Below are 19,914 nucleotides of genomic sequence, written 5' to 3'. Positions count from 1 at the left end.
ATGAGAAAAACACTCAACAATAACCATCATATCATAAAGAAAATGTGTGACAGGTTAACATAAGCAATTGAATATGATTAGAGTATTTCTAGGTCTCCTAAATGTTGGGGTCCTTGCCTCCCTCAGGTAATTTAAATCAGTGGCTCCAGTACAGAACTAACTTCACATGAATTATGTTATTTAGTCATCCCCTACTTTACTAAAGACAGAATGCTTGGAAAAGTTCAGAAGAATAGTAAGTATAGAAAACAAAATTGTAATACTTGTCTTGCAGGCATGGTGGCCAAGTGTTAAGGCGTCGGTCTCAAAAACCAAAGATCATGGGTTCAATCCCTCTCTGTGCCTTTCAAAAAGGGCCTACTTAAACTTGTTTTATCTTGGTGATCATTCATTGTTAAGATATTGAGGATATACCAGTCTATGAGGAAAACACTCAATAGACAATGTGATTCTAACCATCATATCATAAAGAAATGTCTGACAACATAAGCAATTGAATATTATTGCAGAGTATTTCTAGATCTCCTAAATGTTGGCGTCCTTACCACCCTCCGGTAATCTAGATCAGTGGCTCCAGTACAGAACTAACTTCACATGAATTATGTTATTTAGTCATCCCCTACTTTACTAAAGACAGAATGCTTGGCAAAGTTGAGAAGAATAGTAAGTATAGAAAACAAAATTGTAATACTAGTCTTGCAGGCATGGTGGCCAAGTGTTAAGGCGTCGGTCTCGTAAACCAAAGATCATGGGTTCATTCCCCCTCTGTGCCTTTCAAAAAGGGCCTATTTAAAATTGTTTTATCTTGGTGATCATTCATTGTTAAGATATTGAGGATATACCAGTCTATGAGGAAAACACTCAATAGACAATGTGATTCTAACCATCATATCATAAAGAAATGTCTGACAACATAAGCAATTGAATATTATTGCAGAGTATTTCTAGATCTCCTAAATGTTGGCGTCCTTACCACCCTCCGGTAATCTAGATCAGTGGTACCAGTACAGAACTAACTTCACATGAATTATGTTATTTAGTCATCCCCTACATTACTAAAGACAGAATGATTGGCACAGTTTAGAAGAATTATAACTATAGAAAACAAAATTGTAATAGTTATTTTGCAGGCATGGTGGCCAAGTGGTAAGGCGTCGGTCTCGTAAACCGAAGATCATGGCTTCAATCCCCATCCGTGCCTTTCAAAAAGGGCCTATTTAAACTTGGTCCATCTTGGTTATCATTCATTGTGAAGTTATTGAAGATATACCATTCTATGAGAAAAACACTCGACAATAACCATCATATCATAAAGAAAATGTGTGACAGGTTAACATAAGCAATTGAATATGATTAGAGTATTTCTATGTCTCCTAAATGTTGGGGTCCTTGCCTCCCTCAGGTAATTTAAATCAGTGGCTCCAGTACAGAACTAACTTCACATGAATTATGTTATTTAGTCATCCCCTACTTTACTAAAGACAGAATGCTTGGAAAAGTTCAGAAGAATAGTAAGTATAGAAAACAAAATTGTAATACTTGTCTTGCAGGCATGGTGGCCAAGTGTTAAGGCGTCGGCCTCAAAAACCAAAGATCATGGGTTCAATCCCTCTCTGTGCCTTTCAAAAAGGGCCTACTTAAACTTGTTTTATCTTGGTGATCATTCATTGTTAAGATATTGAGGATATACCAGTCTATGAGGAAAACACTCAATAGACAATGTGACTCTAACCATCATATCATAAAGAAATGTCTGACAACATAAGCAATTGAATATTATTGCAGAGTATTTCTAGATCTCCTAAATGTTGGCATCCTTACCACCCTCCGGTAATCTAGATCAGTGGTACCAGTACAGAACTAACTTCACATGAATTATGTTATTTAGTCATCCCCTACATTACTAAAGACAGAATGATTGGCACAGTTTAGAAGAATTATAACTATAGAAAACAAAATTGTAATAGTTATTTTGCAGGCATGGTGGCCAAGTGGTAAGGCGTCGGTCTCGTAAACCGAAGATCATGGCTTCAATCCCCATCTGTGCCTTTCAAAAAGGGCCTATTTAAACTTGGTCCATCTTGGTTATCATTCATTGTGAAGTTATTGAAGATATACCATTCTATGAGAAAAACACTCGACAATAACCATCATATCATAAAGAAAATGTGTGACAGGTTAACATAAGCAATTGAATATGATTAGAGTATTTCTAGGTCTCCTAAATGTTGGGGTCCTTGCCTCCCTCAGGTAATTTAAATCAGTGGCTCCAGTACAGAACTAACTTCACATTAATTATGTTATTTAGTCATCCCCTACTTTACTAAAGACAGAATGTTTGGAAAAGTTCAGAAGAATAGTAAGTATAGAAAACAAAATTGTAATAATTGTCTTGCAGGCATGGTGGCCAAGTGTTAAGGCGTCGGCCTCAAAAACCAAAGATCATGGGTTCAATCCCTCTCTGTGCCTTTCAAAAAGGGCCTACTTAAACTCGTTTTATCTTGGTGATCATTCATTGTTAAGATATTGAGGATATACCAGTCTATGAGGAAAACACTCAATAGACAATGTGACTCTAACCATCATATCATAAAGAAATGTCTGACAACATAAGCAATTGAATATTATTGCAGAGTATTTCTAGATCTCCTAAATGTTGGCATCCTTACCACCCTCCGGTAATCTAGATCAGTGGTACCAGTACAGAACTAACTTCACATGAATTATGTTATTTAGTCATCCCCTACATTACTAAAGACAGAATGATTGGCACAGTTTAGAAGAATTATAACTATAGAAAACAAAATTGTAATAGTTATTTTGCAGGCATGGTGGCCAAGTGGTAAGGCGTCGGTCTCGTAAACCGAAGATCATGGCTTCAATCCCCATCCGTGCCTTTCAAAAAGGGCCTATTTAAACTTGGTCCATCTTGGTTATCATTCATTGTGAAGTTATTGAAGATATACCATTCTATGAGAAAAACACTCAACAATAACCATCATATCATAAAGAAAATGTGTGACAGGTTAACATAAGCAATTGAATATGATTAGAGTATTTCTAGGTCTCCTAAATGTTGGGGTCCTTGCCTCCCTCAGGTAATTTAAATCAGTGGCTCCAGTACGCCTATTGCTTAATAACAGCGGAGCAGTGCTGCCGTTGCTTCCGCGTTTTCCCTGATTGGCTGCGACACGCCCCGCGGCAGGTGCGGCAACCGCAGAGCGGAGCGGCAGAGCTTGCGGAATTATGTAACCGCCTTAATCCGCCATGATTTTCATTCGGCGCTCAGCTCACCTGGCAGCGCAGCGGTCCTGCGATCCTGCAGTCCGTTGTTGACGAGTTCGAATCCCATGACATTTTTTTTTTAACGTGATTTTCTTTTTTACGTGTATTCTTTCGCCGGTTAACGTTAGGCATGGTTAAGGTTAAGGTTAAGGTTAGGCATTGTTTCGGAGTTGGTTAAGGTTAGAACGGTTAAGTTTAGGCGCTGTTAAGGAGCTGGTTAAGGTTAGAGTTTGTCTTAGAGAATGGCAATATTCTTTCTATGGTTAAGGTTAAGGTTAGGCATGGTTAAGGTTAAGGTTAAGGTTAGGCATTGTTTCGGAATTGGTTAAGGTTAGAACGGTTAAGTTTAGGCGCTGTTAAGGAGCTGGTTAAGGTTAGAGTTTGTCTTAGAGAATGGCAATATTCTTTCTATGGTTAAGGTTAAGGTTAGGCATGGTTAAGGTTAAGGTTAAGGTTAGGCATTGTTTCGGAGTTGGTTAAGGTTAGAACGGTTAAGTTTAGGCGCTGTTAAGGAGCTGGTTAAGGTTAGAGTTTGTCTTAGAGACAGCCTATTTCCGCACTGCGGCTCTCCCGCGTTGCCGCGGTCACATGGTCAAATTGTCACATTCTTGCACTGCTCCGCTGTTAAAAAGCAACACGCCTCCAGTACAGAACTAACTTCACATGAATTATGTTATTTAGTCATCCCCTACTTTACTAAAGACAGAATGCTTGGAAAAGTTCAGAAGAATAGTAAGTATAGAAAACAAAATTGTAATACTTGTCTTGCTGGCATGGTGGCCAAGTGTTAAGGCGTCGGTCTCATAAACCAAAGATCATGGGTTCAATCCCCATCCGTGCCTTTCAAGAATGGCCTATTTAAACTTGGTCCATCTTGGTTATCATTCATTGTGAAGTTATTGAAGATATACCATTCTATGAGAAAAACACTAGACAATAACCATCATATCATAAAGAAAATGTGTGACAGGTTAACATATGCAATTGAATATGATTAGAGTATTTCTAGGTCTCCTAAATGTTGGGGTCCTTGCCTCCCTCAGGTAATTTAAATCAGTGGCTCCAGTACAGAACTAACTTCACATGAATTAGGTTATTTAGTCATCCCCTACATTACTAAAGACAGAATGCTTGGCAAAGTTCAGAAGAATTATAACTATAGAAAACAAAATTGTAATACTTGTCTTGCAGGCATGGTGTCCAAGTGTTAAGGTGTCGGTCTCGTAAACCAAAGATCATGGGTTCAATCCCTCTCTGTGCCTTTCAAAAAGGGCCTATTTAAACTTGTTTTATCTTGGTGATCATTCATTGTTAAGATATTGAGGATATACCAGTCTATGAGGAAAACACTCAATAGACAATGTGACTCTAACCATCATACCATAAAGAAATGTCTGACAACATAAGCAATTGAATATTATTGCAGAGTATTTCTAGATCTCCTAAATGTTGGCATCCTTACCACCCTCCGGTAATCTAGATCAGTGGTACCAGTACAGAACTAACTTCACATGAATTATGTTATTTAGTCACCCCCTACATTACTAAAGACAATGATTGGCACAGTTTAGAAGAATTATAACTATAGAAAACAAAATTGTAATAGTTATTTTGCAGGCATGGTGGCCAAGTGGTAAGCCGTCGGTCTCGTAAACCGAAGATCATGGCTTCAATCCCCATCCGTGACTTTCAAAAAGGGCCTATTTAAACTTGGTCCATCTTGGTTATCATTCATTGTGAAGTTATTGAAGATATACCATTCTATGAGAAAAACACTCAACAATAACCATCATATCATAAAGAAAATGTGTGACAGGTTAACATAAGCAATTGAATATGATTAGAGTATTTCTAGGTCTCCTAAATGTTGGGGTCCTTGCCTCCCTCAGGTAATTTAAATCAGTGGCTCCAGTACAGAACTAACTTCACATGAATTATGTTATTTAGTCATCCCCTACTTTACTAAAGACAGAATGCTTGGAAAAGTTCAGAAGAATAGTAAGTATAGAAAACAAAATTGTAATACTTGTCTTGCAGGCATGGTGGCCAAGTGTTAAGGCGTCGTTCTCATAAACCAAAGATCATGGGTTCAATCCCTCTCTGTGCCTTTCAAAAAGGGCCTACTTAAACTTTTTTTTATCTTGGTGATCATTCATTGTTAAGATATTGAGGATATACCAGTCTATGAGGAAAACACTCAATAGACAATGTGATTCTAACCATCATATCATAAAGAAATGTCTGACAACATAAGCAATTGAATATTATTGCAGAGTATTTCTAGATCTCCTAAATGTTGGCATCCTTACCACCCTCCGGTAATCTAGATCAGTGGTACCAGTACAGAACTAACTTCACATGAATTATGTTATTTAGTCATCCCCTACATTACTAAAGACAGAATGATTGGCACAGTTTAGAAGAATTATAACTATAGAAAACAAAATTGTAATAGTTATTTTGCAGGCATGGTGGCCAAGTGGTAAGGCGTCGGTCTCGTAAACCGAAGATCATGGCTTCAATCCCCATCCGTGCCTTTCAAAAAGGGCCTATTTAAACTTGGTCCATCTTGGTTATCATTCATTGTGAAGTTATTGAAGATATACCATTCTATGAGAAAAACACTCGACAATAACCATCATATCATAAAGAAAATGTGTGACAGGATAACATAAGCAATTAGAATATGATTAGAGTATTTCTAGGTCTCCTAAATGTTGGGGTCCTTGCCTCCCTCAGGTAATTTAAATCAGTGGCTCCAGTACAGAACTAACTTCACATGAATTATGTTATTTAGTCATCCCCTACTTTACTAAAGACAGAATGCTTGGAAAAGTTCAGAAGAGTAGTAAGTATAGAAAACAAAATTGTAATACTTGTCTTGCAGGCATGGTGGCCAAGTGTTAAGGCGTCGGCCTCAAAAACCAAAGATCATGGGTTCAATCCCTCTCTGTGCCTTTCAAAAAGGGCCTACTTAAACTTGTTTTATCTTGGTGATCATTCATTGTTAAGATATTGAGGATATACCAGTCTATGAGGAAAACACTCAATAGACAATGTGACTCTAACCATCATATCATAAAGAAATGTCTGACAACATAAGCAATTGAATATTATTGCAGAGTATTTCTAGATCTCCTAAATGTTGGCATCCTTACCACCCTCCGGTAATCTAGATCAGTGGTACCAGTACAGAACTAACTTCACATGAATTATGTTATTTAGTCATCCCCTACTTTACTAAAGACAGAATGCTTGGCAAAGTTGAGAAGAATAGTAAGTATAGAAAACAAAATTGTAATACTAGTCTTGCAGGCATGGTGGCCAAGTGTTAAGGCGTCGGTCTCGTAAACCAAAGATCATGGGTTCATTCCCCCTCTGTGCCTTTCAAAAAGGGCCTATTTAAAATTGTTTTATCTTGGTGATCATTCATTGTTAAGATATTGAGGATATACCAGTCTATGAGGAAAACACTCAATAGACAATGTGATTCTAACCATCATATCATAAAGAAATGTCTGACAACATAAGCAATTGAATATTATTGCAGAGTATTTCTAGATCTCCTAAATGTTGGCGTCCTTACCACCCTCCGGTATTCTAGATCAGTGGTACCAGTACAGAACTAACTTCACATGAATTATGTTATTTAGTCATCCCCTACATTACTAAAGACAGAATGATTGGCACAGTTTAGAAGAATTATAACTATAGAAAACAAAATTGTAATAGCTATTTTGCAGGCATGGTGGCCAAGTGGTAAGGTGTCGGTCTCGTAAACCGAAGATCATGGGTTCATTCCCCCTCTGTGCCTTTCAAAAAGGGCCTATTTAAACTTGTTTTATCTTGGTGATCATTCATTGTTAAGATATTGAGGATATACCAGTCTATGAGGAAAACACTCAATAGACAATGTGACTCTAACCATCATATCATAAAGAAATGTCTGACAACATAAGCAATTGAATATTATTGCAGAGTATTTCTAGATCTCCTAAATGTTGGCATCCTTACCACCCTCCGGTAATCTAGATCAGTGGTACCAGTACAGAACTAACTTCACATGAATTATGTTATTTAGTCATCCCCTACATTACTAAAGACAGAATGATTGGCACAGTTTAGAAGAATTATAACTATAGAAAACAAAATTGTAATAGTTATTTTGCAGGCATGGTGGCCAAGTGGTAAGGCGTCGGTCTCGTAAACCGAAGATCATGGCTTCAATCCCCATCCGTGCCTTTCAAAAAGGGCCTATTTAAACTTGGTCCATCTTGGTTATCATTCATTGTGAAGTTATTGAAGATATACCATTCTATGAGAAAAACACTCGACAATAACCATCATATCATAAAGAAAATGTGTGACAGGTTAACATAAGCAATTGAATATGATTAGAGTATTTCTATGTCTCCTAAATGATGGGGTCCTTGCCTCCCTCAGGTAATTTAAATCAGTGGCTCCAGTACAGAACTAACTTCACATGAATTATGTTATTTAGTCATCCCCTACTTTACTAAAGACAGAATGCTTGGAAAAGTTCAGAAGAATAGTAAGTATAGAAAACAAAATTGTAATACTTGTCTTGCAGGCATGGTGGCCAAGTGTTAAGGCGTCGGCCTCAAAAACCAAAGATCATGGGTTCAATCCCTCTCTGTGCCTTTCAAAAAGGGCCTACTTAAACTTGTTTTATCTTGGTGATCATTCATTGTTAAGATATTGAGGATATACCAGTCTATGAGGAAAACACTCAATAGACAATGTGACTCTAACCATCATATCATAAAGAAATGTCTGACAACATAAGCAATTGAATATTATTGCAGAGTATTTCTAGATCTCCTAAATGTTGGCATCCTTACCACCCTCCGGTAATCTAGATCAGTGGTACCAGTACAGAACTAACTTCACATGAATTATGTTATTTAGTCATCCCCTACATTACTAAAGACAGAATGATTGGCACAGTTTAGAAGAATTATAACTATAGAAAACAAAATTGTAATAGTTATTTTGCAGGCATGGTGGCCAAGTGGTAAGGCGTCGGTCTCGTAAACCGAAGATCATGGCTTCAATCCCCATCCGTGCCTTTCAAAAAGGGCCTATTTAAACTTGGTCCATCTTGGTTATCATTCATTGTGAAGTTATTGAAGATATACCATTCTATGAGAAAAACACTCGACAATAACCATCATATCATAAAGAAAATGTGTGACAGGTTAACATAAGCAATTGAATATGATTAGAGTATTTCTAGGTCTCCTAAATGTTGGGGTCCTTGCCTCCCTCAGGTAATTTAAATCAGTGGCTCCAGTACAGAACTAACTTCACATGAATTATGTTATTTAGTCATCCCCTACTTTACTAAAGACAGAATGCTTGGAAAAGTTCAGAAGAATAGTAAGTATAGAAAACAAAATTGTAATACTTGTCTTGCAGGCATGGTGGCCAAGTGTTAAGGCGTCAGCCTCAAAAACCAAAAATCATGGGTTCAATCCCTCTCTGTGCCTTTCAAAAAGGGCCTACTTAAACTTGTTTTATCTTGGTGATCATTCATTGTTAAGATATTGAGGATATACCAGTCTATGAGGAAAACACTCAATAGACAATGTGACTCTAACCATCATATCATAAAGAAATGTCTGACAACATAAGCAATTGAATATTATTGCAGAGTATTTCTAGATCTCCTAAATGTTGGCATCCTTACCACCCTCCGGTAATCTAGATCAGTGGTACCAGTACAGAACTAACTTCACATGAATTATGTTATTTAGTCATCCCCTACATTACTAAAGACAGAATGATTGGCACAGTTTAGAAGAATTATAACTATAGAAAACAAAATTGTAATAGTTATTTTGCAGGCATGGTGGCCAAGTGGTAAGGCGTCGGTCTCGTAAACCGAAGATCATGGCTTCAATCCCCATCCGTGTCTTTCAAAAAGGGCCTATTTAAACTTGGTCCATCTTGGTTATCATTCATTGTGAAGTTATTGAAGATATACCATTCTATGAGAAAAACACTCGACAATAACCATCATATCATAAAGAAAATGTGTGACAGGTTAACATAAGCAATTGAATATGATTAGAGTATTTCTATGTCTCCTAAATGTTGGGGTCCTTGCCTCCCTCAGGTAATTTAAATCAGTGGCTCCAGTACAGAACTAACTTCACATGAATTATGTTATTTAGTCATCCCCTACTTTACTAAAGACAGAATGCTTGGAAAAGTTCAGAAGAATAGTAAGTATAGAAAACAAAATTGTAATACTTGTCTTGCAGGCATGGTGGCCAAGTGTTAAGGCGTCGGCCTCAAAAACCAAAGATCATGGGTTCAATCCCTCTCTGTGCCTTTCAAAAAGGGCCTACTTAAACTTGTTTTATCTTGGTGATCATTCATTGTTAAGATATTGAGGATATACCAGTCTATGAGGAAAACACTCAATAGACAATGTGACTCTAACCATCATATCATAAAGAAATGTCTGACAACATAAGCAATTGAATATTATTGCAGAGTATTTCTAGATCTCCTAAATGTTGGCATCCTTACCACCCTCCGGTAATCTAGATCAGTGGTACCAGTACAGAACTAACTTCACATGAATTATGTTATTTAGTCATCCCCTACATTACTAAAGACAGAATGATTGGCACAGTTTAGAAGAATTATAACTATAGAAAACAAAATTGTAATAGTTATTTTGCAGGCATGGTGGCCAAGTGGTAAGGCGTCGGTCTCGTAAACCGAAGATCATGGCTTCAATCCCCATCCGTGCCTTTCAAAAAGGGCCTATTTAAACTTGGTCCATCTTGGTTATCATTCATTGTGAAGTTATTGAAGATATACCATTCTATGAGAAAAACACTCAACAATAACCATCATATCATAAAGAAAATGTGTGACAGGTTAACATAAGCAATTGAATATGATTAGAGTATTTCTAGGTCTCCTAAATGTTGGGGTCCTTGCCTCCCTCAGGTAATTTAAATCAGTGGCTCCAATAACAGCGGAGCAGTGCTGCCGTTGCTTCCGCGTTTTCCCTGATTGGCTGCTACACGCCCCGCGGCAGGCGCAGCAACCGCAGAGCGGAGCGGCAGAGCTTGCGGAATTATGTAACCGCCCTAATCCGCCATGAATTTCATTCGGCGCTCAGCTCACCTGGCAGCGCAGCGGTCCTGCGATCCTGCGGTCCGTTGTTGACGAGTTCGAATCCCATGACATTTTTTTTTAACGTGATTATTTTTTTTACGTGTATTCTTTCGCCGGTTAACGTTAGGCATGGTTAAGGTTAAGGTTAAGGTTAGGCATTGTTTCGGAGTTGGTTAAGGTTAGAACGGTTAAGTTTAGGCGCTGTTAAGGAGCTGGTTAAGGTTAGAGTTTGTCTTAGAGAATGGCAATATTCTTTCTATGGTTAAGGTTAAGGTTAGGCATGGTTAAGGTTAAGGTTAAGGTTAGGCATTGTTTCGGAGTTGGTTAAGGTTAGAACGGTTAAGTTTAGGCGCTGTTAAGGAGCTGGTTAAGGTTAGAGTTTGTCTTAGAGAATGGCAATATTCTTTCTATGGTTAAGGTTAAGGTTAGGCATGGTTAAGGTTAAGGTTAAGGTAAGGCATTGTTTCGGAGTTGGTTAAGGTTAGAACGGTTAAGTTTAGGCGCTGTTAAGGAGCTGGTTAAGGTTAGAGTTTGTCTTAGAGACAGCCTATTTCCGCACTGCAGCTCTCCCGCGTTGCCGCGGTCACATGGTCAAATTGTCACATTCTTGCACTGCTCCGCTGTTAAAAAGCAACACGCCTCCAGTACAGAACTAACTTCACATGAATTATGTTATTTAGTCATCCCCTACTTTACTAAAGACAGAATGCTTGGAAAAGTTCAGAAGAATAGTAAGTATAGAAAACAAAATTGTAATACTTGTCTTGCAGGCATGGTGGCCAAGTGGTAAGGCGTCGGTCGCGTAAACCGAAGATCATGGGTTCAATCCCCATCCGTGCCTTTCAAGAATGGCCTATTTAAACTTGGTCCATCTTTGTTATCATTCATTGTGAAGTTATTGAAGATATACCATTCTATGAGAAAAACACTAGACAATAACCATCATATCATAAAGAAAATGTGTGACAGGTTAACATATGCAATTGAATATGATTAGAGTATTTCTAGGTCTCCTAAATGTTGGGGTCCTTGCCTCCCTCAGGTAATTTAAATCAGTGGCTCCAGTACAGAACTAACTTCACATGAATTAGGTTATTTAGTCATCCCCTACATTACTAAAGACAGAATGCTTGGCAAAGTTCAGAAGAATTATAACTATAGAAAACAAAATTGTAATACTTGTCTTGCAGGCATGGTGTCCAAGTGTTAAGGTGTCGGTCTCGTAAACCAAAGATCATGGGTTCAATCCCTCTCTGTGCCTTTCAAAAAGGGCCTATTTAAACTTGTTTTATCTTGGTGATCATTCATTGTTAAGATATTGAGGATATACCAGTCTATGAGGAAAACACTCAATAGACAATGTGACTCTAACCATCATATCATAAAGAAATGTCTGACAACATAAGCAATTGAATATTAGTGCAGAGTATTTCTAGATCTCCTAAATGTTGGCATCCTTACCACCCTCCGGTAATCTAGATCAGTGGTACCAGTACAGAACTAACTTCACATGAATTAGGTTATTTAGTCATCCCCTACATTACTAAAGACAGAATGATTGGCACAGTTTAGAAGAATTATAACTATAGAAAACAAAATTGTAATAGTTATTTTGCAGTCATGGTGGCCAAGTGGTAAGGCGTCGGTCTCGTAAACCGAAGATCATGGGTTCAATCCCCATCCGTGCCTTTCAAGAATGGCCTATTTAAACTTGGTCCATCTTGGTTATCATTCATTGTGAAGTTATTGAAGATATACCATTCTATGAGAAAAACACCAGACAATAACCATCATATCCTAAAGAAAATGTGTGACAGGTTAACATATGCAATTGAATATGATTAGAGTATTTCTAGGTCTCCTAAATGTTGGGGTCTTTGCCTCCCTCAGGTAATTTAAATCAGTGGCTCCAGTACAGAACTAACTTCACATGAATTATGTTATTTAGTCATCCCCTACATTACTAAAGACAGAATGCTTGGCAAAGTTCAGAAGAATTATAACTATAGAAAACAAAATTGTAATACTTGTCTTGCAGGCATGGTGTCCAAGTGTTAAGGCGTCGGTCTCGTAAACCAAAGATCATGGGTTCAATCCCTCTCTGTGCCTTTCAAAAAGGGCCTATTTAAACTTGTTTTATCTTGGTGATCATTCATTGTTAAGATATTGAGGATATACCAGTCTATGAGGAAAACACTCAATAGACAATGTGACTCTAACCATCATATCATAAAGAAATGTCTGACAACATAAGCAATTGAATATTATTGCAGAGTATTTCTAGATCTCCTAAATGTTGGCATCCTTACCACCCTCCGGTAATCTAGATCAGTGGTACCAGTACAGAACTAACTTCACATGAATTATGTTATTTAGTCACCCCCTACATTACTAAAGACAATGATTGGCACAGTTTAGAAGAATTATAACTATAGAAAACAAAATTGTAATAGTTATTTTGCAGGCATGGTGGCCAAGTGGTAAGCCGTCGGTCTCGTAAACCGAAGATCATGGCTTCAATCCCCATCCGTGACTTTCAAAAAGGGCCTATTTAAACTTGGTCCATCTTGGTTATCATTCATTGTGAAGTTATTGAAGATATACCATTCTATGAGAAAAACACTCAACAATAACCATCATATCATAAAGAAAATGTGTGACAGGTTAACATAAGCAATTGAACATGATTAGAGTATTTCTAGGTCTCCTAAATGTTGGGGTCCTTGCCTCCCTCAGGTAATTTAAATCAGTGGCTCCAGTACAGAACTAACTTCACATGAATTATGTTATTTAGTCATCCCCTACTTTACTAAAGACAGAATGCTTGGAAAAGTTCAGAAGAATAGTAAGTATAGAAAACAAAATTGTAATACTTGTCTTGCTGGCATGGTGGCCAAGTGTTAAGGCGTCGTTCTCATAAACCAAAGATCATGGGTTCAATCCCTCTCTGTGCCTTTCAAAAAGGGCCCACTTAAACCTTTTTTTATCTTGGTGATCATTCATTGTTAAGATATTGAGGATATACCAGTCTATGAGGAAAACACTCAATAGACAATGTGATTCTAACCATCATATCATAAAGAAATGTCTGACAACATAAGCAATTGAATATTATTGCAGAGTATTTCTAGATCTCCTAAATGTTGGCGTCCTTACCACCCTCCGGTAATCTAGATCAGTGGCTCCAGTACAGAACTAACTTCACATGAATTATGTTATTTAGTCATCCCCTACTTTACTAAAGACAGAATGCTTGGCAAAGTTCAGAAGAATAGTAAGTATAGAAAACAAAATTGTGATACTTGTCTTGCAGGCATGGTGGCCAAGTGTTTAGGCGTCGGTCTCGTAAACCAAAGATCATGGGTTCATTCCCCCTCTGTGCCTTTCAAAAAGGGCCTATTTAAACTTGTTTTATCTTGGTGATCATTCATTGTTAAGATATTGAGGATATACCAGTCTATGAGGAAAACACTCAATAGACAATGTGATTCTAACCATCATATCATAAAGAAATGTCTGACAACATAAGCAATTGAATATTATTGCAGAGTATTTCTAGATCTCCTAAATGTTGGCGTCCTTACCACCCTCCGGTAATCTAGATCAGTGGTACCAGTACAGAACTAACTTCACATGAATTAGGTTATTTAGTCATCCCCTACATTACTAAAGACAGAATGATTGGCACAGTTTAATAATAATAATAATAATGACTTGGATTTATATAGCGCTCTTCATGGCACCCAGAGCGCTTCACAGAGTCCATTATTCGTTCATACACAGTCATACCGGTGGTGGTAAGCTACAATTGCAGCCAGAGCTGCCCTGAGGCAGACTCACGGAAGCGTGGCGAATAATCAACGCCTACGGCCCCTCCGACCACCACCAACATTCATTCACATGCATACACATTCATACGTTTAGAAGAATTATAACTATAGAAAACAAAATTGTAATAGTTATTTTGCAGGCATGGTGGCCAAGTGGTAAGGCGTCGGTCTCGTAAACCGAAGATCATGGGTTCAATCCCCATCCGTGCCTTTCAAGAATGGCCTATTTAAACTTGGTCCATCTTGGTTATCATTCATTGTGAAGTTATTGAAGATATACCATTCTATGAGAAAAACACTAGACAATAACCATCATATCATAAAGAAAATGTGTGACAGGTTAACATATGCAATTGAATATGATTAGAGTATTTCTAGGTCTCCTAAATGTTGGGGTCCTTGCCTCCCTCAGGTAATTTAAATCAGTGGCTCCAGTACAGAACTAACTTCACATGAATTATGTTATTTAGTCATCCCCTACTTTACTAAAGACAGAATGCTTGGAAAAGTTCAGAAGAATAGTAAGTATAGAAAACAAAATTGTAATACTTGTATTGCAGGCATGGTGTCCAAGTGTTAAGGTGTCGGTCTCGTAAACCAAAGATCATGGGTTCAATCCCTCTCTGTGCCTTTCAAAAAGGGCCTATTTAAACTTGTTTTATCTTGGTGATCATTCATTGTTAAGATATTGAGGATATACTAGTCTATGAGGAAAACACTCAATAGACAATGTGACTCTAACCATCATATCATAAAGAAATGTCTGACAACATAAGCAATTGAATATTATTGCAGAGTATTTCTAGATCTCCTAAATGTTGGCATCCTTACCACCCTCCGGTAATCTAGATCAGTGGTACCAGTACAGAACTAACTTCACATGAATTATGTTATTTAGTCATCCCCTACATTACTAAAGACAATGATTGGCACAGTTTAATAATAATAATAATAATGACTTGGATTTATATAGCGCTCTTCATGGCACCCAGAGCGCTTCACAGAGTCCATTATTCGTTCATACACAGTCATACCGGTGGTGGTAAGCTACAATTGCAGCCAGAGCTGCCCTGAGGCAGACTCACGGAAGCGTGGCGAATAATCAACGCCTACGGCCCCTCCGACCACCACCAACATTCATTCACATGCATACACATTCATACGTTTAGAAGAATTATAACTATAGAAAACAAAATTGTAATAGTTATTTTGCAGGCATGGTGGCCAAGTGGTAAGGCGTCGGTCTCGTAAACCGAAGATCATGGGTTCAATCCCCATCCGTGCCTTTCAAGAATGGCCTATTTAAACTTGGTCCTTCTTGGTTATCATTCATTGTGAAGTTATTGAAGATATACCATTCTATGAGAAAAACACTAGACAATAACCATCATATCATAAAGAAAATGTGTGACAGGTTAACATATGCAATTGAATATGATTAGAGTATTTCTAGGTCTCCTAAATGTTGGGGTCCTTACCTCCCTCAGGTAATTTAAATCAGTGGCTCCAGTACAGAACTAACTTCACATGAATTATGTTATTTAGTCATCCCCTACTTTACTAAAGACAGAATGCTTGGAAAAGTTCAGAAGAATAGTAAGTATAGAAAACAAAATTGTAATACTTGTATTGCAGGCATGGTGTCCAAGTGTTAAGGTGTCGGTCTCGTAAACCAAAGATCATGGGTTCAATCCCTCTCTGTGCCTTTCAAAAAGGGCCTATTTAAACTTGTTTTATCTTGGTGATCATTCATTGTTAAGATATTGAGGATATACTAGTCTATGAGGAAAACACTCAATAGACAATGTGACTCTAACCATCATATCATAAAGAAATGTCTGACAACATAAGCAATTGAATATTATTGCAGAGTATTTCTAGATCTCCTAAATGTTGGCATCCTTACCACCCTCCGGTAATCTAGATCAGTGGTACCAGTACAGAACTAACTTCACATGAATTATGTTATTTAGTCATCCCCTACATTACTAAAGACAATGATTGGCACAGTTTAGAAGAATTATAACTATAGAAAACAAAATTGTAATAGTTATTTTGCAGGCATGGTGGCCAAGTGGTAAGCCGTCGGTCTCGTAAACCGAAGATCATGGCTTCAATCCCCATCCGTGCCTTTCAAAAAGGGCCTATTTAAACTTGGTCCATCTTGGTTATCATTTATTGTGAAGTTATTGAAGATATACCATTCTATGAGAAAAACACTCGACAATAACCATCATATCATAAAGAAAATGTGTGACAGGTTAACATAAGCAATTGAATATGATTAGAGTATTTCTAGGTCTCCTAAATGTTGGGGTCCTTGCCTCCCTCAGGTAATTTAAATCAGTGGCTCCAGTACAGAACTAACTTCACATGAATTATGTTATTTAGTCATCCCCTACTTTACTAAAGACAGAATGCTTGGAAAAGTTCAGAAGAATAGTAAATATAGAAAACAAAATTGTAATACTTGTCTTGCAGGCATGGTGGCCAAGTGTTAAGGCGTCGTTCTCATAAACCAAAGATCATGGGTTCAATCCCTCTCTGTGCCTTTCAAAAAGGGCCTACTTAAACTTGTTTTATCTTGGTGATCATTCATTGTTAAGATATTGAGGATATACCAGTCTATGAGGAAAACACTCAATAGACAATGTGACTCTAACCATCATATCATAAAGAAATGTCTGACAACATAAGCAATTGAATATTATTGCAGAGTATTTCTAGATCTCCTAAATGTTGGCATCCTTACCACCCTCCGGTAATCTAGATCAGTGGTACCAGTACAGAACTAACTTCACATGAATTATGTTATTTAGTCATCCCCTACATTACTAAAGACAGAATGATTGGCACAGTTTAGAAGAATTATAACTATAGAAAACAAAATTGTAATAGTTATTTTGCAGGCATGGTGGCCAAGTGGTAAGGCGTCGGTCTCGTAAAACGGAGATCATGGCTTCAATCCCCATCCGTGCCTTTCAAAAAGGGCCTATTTAAACTTGGTCCATCTTGGTTATCATTCATTGTGAAGTTATTGAAGATATACCATTCTATGAGAAAAACACTCAACAATAACCATCATATCATAAAGAAAATGTGTGACAGGTTAACATAAGCAATTGAATATGATTAGAGTATTTCTAGGTCTCCTAAATGTTGGGGTCCTTGCCTCCCTCAGGTAATTTAAATCAGTGGCTCCAGTACGCCTATTGCTTAATAACAGCGGAGCAGTGCTGCCGTTGCTTCCGCGTTTTCCCTGATTGGCTGCGACACGCCCCGCGGCAGGCGCGGCAACCGCAGAGCGGAGCGGCAGAGCTTGCGGAATTATGTAACCGCCCTAATCCGCCATGATTTTCATTCGGCGCTCAGCTCACCTGGCAGCGCAGCGGTCCTGCGATCCTGCGGTCCGTTGTTGACGAGTTCGAATCCCATGACATTTTTTTTTAACGTGATTATTTTTTTTACGTGTATTCTTTCGCCGGTTAACGTTAGGCATGGTTAAGGTTAAGGTTAAGGTTAGGCATTGTTTCGGAGTTGGTTAAGGTTAGAACGGTTAAGTTTAGGCGCTGTTAAGGAGCTGGTTAAGGTTAGAGTTTGTCTTAGAGAATGGCAATATTCTTTCTATGGTTAAGGTTAAGGTTAGGCATGGTTAAGGTTAAGGTTAAGGTTAGGCATTGTTTCGGAGTTGGTTAAGGTTAGAACGGTTAAGTTTAGGCGCTGTTAAGGAGCTGGTTAAGGTTAGAGTTTGTCTTAGAGAATGGCAATATTCTTTCTATGGTTAAGGTTAAGGTTAGGCATGGTTAAGGTTAAGGTTAAGGTTAGGCATTGTTTCGGAGTTGGTTAAGGTTAGAACGGTTAAGTTTAGGCGCTGTTAAGGAGCTGGTTAAGGTTAGAGTTTGTCTTAGAGACAGCCTATTTCCGCACCGCGGCTCTCCCGCGTTGCCGCGGTCACATGGTCAAATTGTCACATTCTTGCACTGCTCCGCTGTTAAAAAGCAACACGCCTCCAGTACAGAACTAACTTCACATGAATTATGTTATTTAGTCATCCCCTACTTTACTAAAGACAGAATGCTTGGAAAAGTTCAGAAGAATAGTAAGTATAGAAAACAAAATTGTAATACTTGTCTTGCAGGCATGGTGGCCAAGTGTTAAGGCGTCGGTCTCATAAACCAAAGATCATGGGTTCAACCCCTCTCTGTGCCTTTCAAAAAGGGCCTACTTAAACTTGTTTTATCTTGGTGATCATTCATTGTTAAGATATTGAGGATATACCAGTCTATGAGGAAAACACTCAATAGACAATGTGATTCTAACCATCATATCATAAAGAAATGTCTGACAACATAAGCAATTGAATATTATTGCAGAGTATTTCTAGATCTCCTAAATGTTGGCGTCCTTACCACCCTCCGGTAATCTAGATCAGTGGTACCAGTACAGAACTAACTTCACATGAATTAGGTTATTTAGTCATCCCCTACATTACTAAAGACAGAATGATTGGCACAGTTTAGAAGAATTATAACTATAGAAAACAAAATTGTAATAGTTATTTTGCAGTCATGGTGGCCAAGTGGTAAGGCGTCGGTCTCGTAAACCGAACATCATGGGTTCAATCCCCATCCGTGCCTTTCAAGAATGGCCTATTTAAACTTGGTCCATCTTGGTTATCATTCATTGTGAAGTTATTGAAGATATACCATTCTATGAGAAAAACACTAGACAATAACCATCATATCATAAAGAAAATGTGTGACAGGTTAACATATGCAATTGAATATGATTAGAGTATTTCTAGGTCTCCTAAATGTTGGGGTCCTTGCCTCCCTCAGGTAATTTAAATCAGTGGCTCCAGTACAGAACTAACTTCACATGAATTATGTTATTTAGTCATCCCCTACTTTACTAAAGACAGAATGCTTGGAAAAGTTCAGAAGAATAGTAAGTATAGAAAACAAAATTGTAATACTTGTATTGCAGGCATGGTGTCCAAGTGTTAAGGTGTCGGTCTCGTAAACCAAAGATCATGGGTTCAATCCCTCTCTGTGCCTTTCAAAAAGTGCCTATTTAAACTTGTTTTATCTTGGTGATCATTCATTGTTAAGATATTGAGGATATACTAGTCTATGAGGAAAACACTCAATAGACAATGTGACTCTAACCATCATATCATAAAGAAATGTCTGACAACATAAGCAATTGAATATTATTGCAGAGTATTTCTAGATCTCCTAAATGTTGGCATCCTTACCACCCTCCGGTAATCTAGATCAGTGGTACCAGTACAGAACTAACTTCACATGAATTATGTTATTTAGTCATCCCCTACATTACTAAAGACAATGATTGGCACAGTTTAATAATAATAATAATAATGACTTGGATTTATATAGCGCTCTTCATGGCACCCAGAGCGCTTCACAGAGTCCATTATTCGTTCATACACAGTCATACCGGTGGTGGTAAGCTACAATTGCAGCCAGAGCTGCCCTGAGGCAGACTCACGGAAGCGTGGCGAATAATCAACGCCTACGGCCCCTCCGACCACCACCAACATTCATTCACATGCATACACATTCATACGTTTAGAAGAATTATAACTATAGAAAACAAAATTGTAATAGTTATTTTGCAG

Source organism: Notolepis coatsorum, assembly GCF_963971535.1.
Source record: "Notolepis coatsorum genome assembly, chromosome: 3".
Taxonomy (NCBI): Eukaryota; Metazoa; Chordata; class Actinopteri; order Aulopiformes; family Paralepididae; genus Notolepis; species Notolepis coatsorum.
Note: the sequence above shows the minus strand (reverse complement) of the source record.